The following is a 6,289-nucleotide window of genomic DNA, read 5'->3' on the forward strand; positions in this document are numbered from 1 at the left end:
CCACCTCGAAGTATGACTCGCATCCAACCACCTCGAAGTATCCAACCACCTCGAAGCTTATTTATATGACTCGCATCCAACCACCTCGAAGCTTATTTGTATGACTCGCATCCAACCACCTCAAAGTAGCCTAAAGATTTGGCCTCAAGGGGGGGTGTTGAGAATTGTGGTGCGCCAAAGTGCACTAGACAAGAGGTATGGAGTGAGAAATGCCATATGGCAAGTAGACATTTATCCCATATGCAAGGGAAGTCCCATGAGATTTGTACCTCCACCTTATAAAAGGGGTCATTTTTCAAGCAATGAATCATCTCATGCACTTTGCACATCTCAAGTCTCTCTATGAGTCCAAGCTAATCTATCTTGGAACCTAATTGATTTGAGTCTATTGCACATACACATCATCATGTGTATAATTAGACACCATCCACCTTAGGTCATTTTATACATGTGTAATTAGTAGGTGATTAGTGTGGGATTAGCATCATTGCCATGGAGAGCTTGGGTCTTCCAAAATCTCAACATGAAGTAATCTCAGGAAACTGATGGAGCCCTTCATCTCAAACTTCTATCTAAGCAAGATCTGTACATCAAAGATCTCTGCATCATGGTTCCCCGCAATGATCAAGTCATCTACATAGATGACAACAAGCACAACCCCTCTATCACCATGTCTCACATACAGCGAGAAATCTGCATTGGCTACATGAAAGTCAATAGTGACAAGATATTCAAAAATCTTATCAGACCATGCTCTTGGTGCTTGTTTTAAGCCATACAAGTCTTTCTTCAACCTGTAAACATGCTCGGGGTGACTCACATCCTCATAACCAGGTGGCTGCAACATATACACCTCTTCTTGCAAATCCCCATGCAAGAGTGCATTCTTTACATCCATGTGATGTAAAGACCATTGCTTTGACACAGCCACTACTATCACAACTCTCACTGTTGCCATCTTGGCAACTGGGCTGAAAGTTTTCTCATAATCAATGCCTGCGCATATCCTTTTGCTACCAACCTAGCCTTATACCTGTTTATGCTTCCATCACTATTATGTTTTACTTTGTACACCCACTTGCATCCAATGGCTTTCTTGCCTTCAGGCAATTGCACTAAATCCCAAGTTTCATTTCCATATAGTGCATCCATCTCCTCATCCATAGCTTCCTCCCAACACACATTTCCAACAGCCTCATCAACGCATGTGGGCTCTACAACCTGCACAACCTTTGCCATATATGCATAGCGATGTGCCACATAACCATCATAGAGGTAAACCTCTGCATAGGGTTTTTCACTCTCCTAGATCTTCATAGCTTTTCATTCATGGCTTCCATAGCCTTCTTTACACCAGGTATTCTCATAGCTGAGATCCCAAGCTCCTCATCAAGGCTCATATCTAAGCCACTAGACTCTCCGTCAACATGAGAATGCCTTGCAGAAATGTCAGGCATACCAAGGGGCTCAACCACTTTCTCTTTTCCTTTACGTGATGTACTAATCACATTTGCAGGATTGGTATTATGACGTAGCCTGCCATTCCATGGTCTATCAACAGACCCACTAGATGAGGACTCTCCTGGTCCACTCAAAGACTGTGATTGCTGATCTGCATTCTGTGCAACCACACTTCCACTCACATCATCCCCAATAGCTTCTTTTTCAGCAGCATACCAGCTACTCATCTCATCAAAGACAACATCCCTGCTTACCCTCAACTCACGTGTAGTAGGGTTATGACACCTGTATCCCTTTTGCTCAAGGGAGTATCCAATAAACACACATTTTTCAACTTTTGGATCCAGCTTAGTTCTCGGCTCATTTGGCAGATGCACATATGCAATGCATCCAAAGACTTTCAGATGAGACAAATCAGGTTTTTTGCGAGTAAACCTCTTCTCTGGAGTTACATCATGTATGGCTGCAGTTGGAGTCCTGTTCATGATGTAAACAGCTGTAGAAACAGCCTTAGTCCACCAATAGCTATGCGACATATTCTTCTCTTCCATCAATGCTCGCGCAATCTCAGCAATGTGCCTGTTTTTTCGCTTAGCAACTCCATTTTGCTGCGGAGTGTATCTGCATGTAAACTGTCTCCAAATACCATTCTTCTTCAAAAATTCAGAGACCCCTCCATCTGACCTTAGGCATTGGCTAAGAACAAGGAGGCCAAAAGGTAGCTAAAGGAGGAGATGGATAGGGCCAAGAGAAGACAAACTAGGGCTGAGACTTTGATCCTCTTGATCAAATAAGAGCACATCATAATCATAAGAGAGGTATAGGCTAGGGCAAATAAGGACAAAGTGGAGCTAGTCAAGGCAGAAGCCCGACTAGCAGTCCTGGATGCTAAAGAGTTCCAGGAGTTTATGAACTGAAGCAAACAAGATGGAATAATGGGAAAGTCATACCATGGAGGACCTAAAGGTGGTGTGGGGTGAAGATTTGAAGAAATCGACAGTGGCAACACAACGCCCCATACCTTCATGCAAGCATATAGTTCCTTTCTAGAAGTATGATAAAAATCCAGATAGAGGATTTGGAAATCTGGACATAAAACCTAACAGGAGTCCACCTTACAAGAGACCTGGAGACTACTGCCCATAGCCAAGGAGACAAGGAGGAAGGGCCAGCAAAGTAGACACCAACAAGGAAAAGAAGCTGCAAGCTCAAAATGAGCAGCTTAGACTAGAAGTAGAGACATGGAAGAAAAGATTCACCCAGGTGAAAGGTGATAAGAGGACGAAGGAGTAGCCTGAGGGGAAGGGAAAGGAGCTAGTATTATACAAAGGATCATCAGTGGATATAATCCCCCATGATGAGCTATGAGAGCATGCCTAGGCAACCACAAAAAAGTTGGAAGAAAAGGCAAGAGATGAGATCGCTCTCAGAGCATAGATCAAAGAGCTAGATGGTCTCATGGAAGAGTACAAGGAACAACAAAGCCACGATGGGTTGACAATAAAATCCCTCAAAAAGGATATTGAGTCCACAACCCCTGCCATGAACACAAAAGGAAAAGGAGAAAAAATGATGGTCAATGAGCTGAACGTCGCCTTAACATGCCATGTCTATCTAAAGTAAAGACAGGATCAATTGGATGTCACAAGGAGAACACACGTAGAAGAGCTAAAGGCATCCAAATCTAAAATTGGGAAAAGACAAGAGTAGGTGGAGACCATAAGGAAGGCCCACATTGCTAAAATGCAGACCAAAGAGAAAATTATTGAATATTTCCAAGGGTGGGCAAAAAGGGAGAACAAGTAAAAAGAAGCCATGTAGCAAGGTTCCAGGAAGAGAGGACACTAAAGAACATAGTTGTTTGGAAGAAAATGGTCCTTGCTCATATGAAAAGTCTAATTCAGGCTACTAAGCAGGCAGGAGCCGTGCAACCATGTAACCTAGGATGAGATTGCCAAATTCATGAACCAGTTAGACGTGTAACAATAGAAAACCAAGGGCACAAAGTAGTTCCCAAGTGGTGGAGTCAGCGCACTAGGAAAAATCCCCTCATCCGTATCTCGAGCAATGCGAGGAAGTGGTAGGATCTTATGAAGCCATGATCTAATTGAGGAGGCAACAACCCATGTGTGGAGGGTAGGACCGCCAGCACCCCTCATCAATGGAGTAACCTGGCAAAAGAAGAGAGGGCCTATGCCATAGGAGAACCAATAGGAAAACCACCATATGGGTGGAAGTGGAGTCGAGGGGGAAAGAAGAGACAAAGAGAGCCTGAGCAGACCATGTTTGAAAATGTGGTCATCATTCTAGAGCAGACAGAGCCACATGCCTTTGTAGTAGGGATGGCCATTGATGTGATGGAAAGGGCCAGGAAGAAGTACCCCTATGCCAAACCCATTAATGTGCATTTCCAACGGCAAGTATATGAAAGGATAGGAGTCGGACATGTAGGGATGAGCAACAAAAAGAGGGCTTACGAGCCTAGGTATGCCTAGGACAAACCAATAAAGTTTGTCTCTGGAGGCCTCACCATGGAGGAAGGACCACATATGAAGGGGTTTGGAATAGACCTTAAGGTTCAGACCATCCAGATTCTGGAGATGAAAGTTTTATTTTTATTTTCAAAGAAGTAAAGTGGTATGGAGGGAAACAACAAGGAATCAAATGGGCTTCACTGCTAGTGCAACGTCCACCATGATCACCAAGTGTTGGAGGTCATCGAGCTATCTATCGACACCCAGTATATCCATTAGGCAACAAACTCTCAGGATAAGAATATTCTTTCTTGTTGTAACAACCTTGTAACTAAATCTTGCCAACACGTAGTACCCGGGTAGATGTAAAGGGGAACTATCAAGGGATGGGATATATAGGATAGAGAGAGAGTAAAGAAGACAATAGAATCTTGGCAACGGGTAGTACTCGGGCAGATGTAAAGGTGAAAAGGGGAACTATCGAGGGATGGGATATACAAGATAGAGAGAGAGTAGAGAAGACAACAAAGAGTGTGATACGACATTGTAATTATGGCTAAGCCTTTAATCTAGTGATACAAGTGATTTGTATGTGCAAGTCTTCATTTTTAGTACTGTATAAGTGCATTTGACTCCTTGTCTGTGTTCAACACTTTCTTATTATGACATGCCTTCTCACCAGGAATCGCACTCAGAGTCATTCCTATCTGGACGTGACTCCTATCTAGAAATAGGATGAGGAGTCACATCAAGAATCCTTATAGATGCAGGAATCGACCTCTGTGCTAGCATTAATAACTCTCTTAGCCTAGGCAGATCGACAGGCGCAACGCATTAGCATTAGCTTATCACATTGGGCATAGTTGCATTAGTCGCATCTCCTTCAGAGCCGACTAGGTGTTTTGGAACCATGCAAGTGCCGAGTCTGGACTGGGACAACCTAGCACTGAGTGTGGCCTATGTGGAATGACCATGGAGTTCATTACTAGTTCTTTAGCAACAATTGACATTTGAATCTTTTTGGCCACAACATTATTGTCCATGGCTAGCACCCTCTGAGTCCTTTCTATTAGCACCTTTAATGTGCCTGGTTGGACCTAATGGTGGTGGATTCCAAGGTGAATCACTAGGCACATGAAAGCAACATCATGACATAGTAGATGTATGCCTCGCACAATGCCACATGTCCCTAGTCTCTTGCAATAGTGGAAATTGACTTGTCCATCTTCATGTGTTTATTCTCCCAAGATACATCTTTTCCTCTTCATCCCTTTGAAGGTCGTTCCATTCCTCCTTCCTATTTCAATAAGGTGTGGATAACTATTGCTCAATAATTGGATTTCTCCAATACAATAACTGATCCTCATGGTGACATTAAAAGGCACATTTGTAGTTGTGGCTTTTTCCATAGGCCACATGTGACCATCATACCGTGCTTCCATTATATCCATGGAATATACTTGACTCGAGGGGTTCACTATAAGTAAACCCTCTGTATCACGTGCATTCAAGGCCTATTTTTAAAATCCCTTATCTATGAATTTTTCATGAAAACATACCCCTTTTCTATTCAACCTGTGAATAACCCCTTTAAATGGTACCCTTCTGTATGTAAAAAAATGTATAAAAAAGGGATTTAAAAAATCCCTTCTGTTGAACCCACGTGCTACACTTACATATTTATGAGTGACCCCCTTGAGATACTTGATCCAATGTCGGCTAGCAGGAACTCTAAGGCAAGATCCCCATTGTAAAACCTTAGTATCTTTTTGACTTTCTTTGGAGCTCCCACATGTTGCAAGACCTTTATCAAGATGGTCAATTTACGTAGTTGCAAAATATTTGGCATATTAATACTTGGAGCAATGAATTTATCTTTTCAATTGTCTGAGTGCATTGGACGTAGGTCTTCGTATACTGTAGCTTCCTTTATGAAACCTTCCTTGACACATCATGAGTAGGAGAATCAAGCTCAATTGTTGATTTTAATCTTGAGCCTACTTGTGATGCTTTATTCTCGTGGATGGGTGATTCTAGATCTACTGCATGGGGAGGAACAAGTTTAGCTATGTCCACCACCAAATTAATTCTCACCTTATAGATGTAAGAAACATATTCTTTTGAATGAAATATTCACTGTCTTCAAGGTCCTTATAGTGTGACAACTCTATTGTGCTTATAGTCCCATCCATCTATCAGCCTGAAACACTGCACACAAGTCTCTAAATCTTTGAGTTGGCTCCATCCTCTGCTCCAAATATGTTTTAGAAAAACGATGTCCTTCCCTTCGAGTAATTGTACATACATACACATGCCAAATTTTTAAGCTTGTATATGTAAAAAAATATTTTCCT

Source organism: Cibotium barometz, chromosome 37 (assembly GCF_041138505.1).
Source record: "Cibotium barometz isolate CiBa-2024 chromosome 37, ASM4113850v1, whole genome shotgun sequence".
In the NCBI taxonomy this organism is placed as follows: domain Eukaryota; kingdom Viridiplantae; phylum Streptophyta; class Polypodiopsida; order Cyatheales; family Cibotiaceae; genus Cibotium; species Cibotium barometz.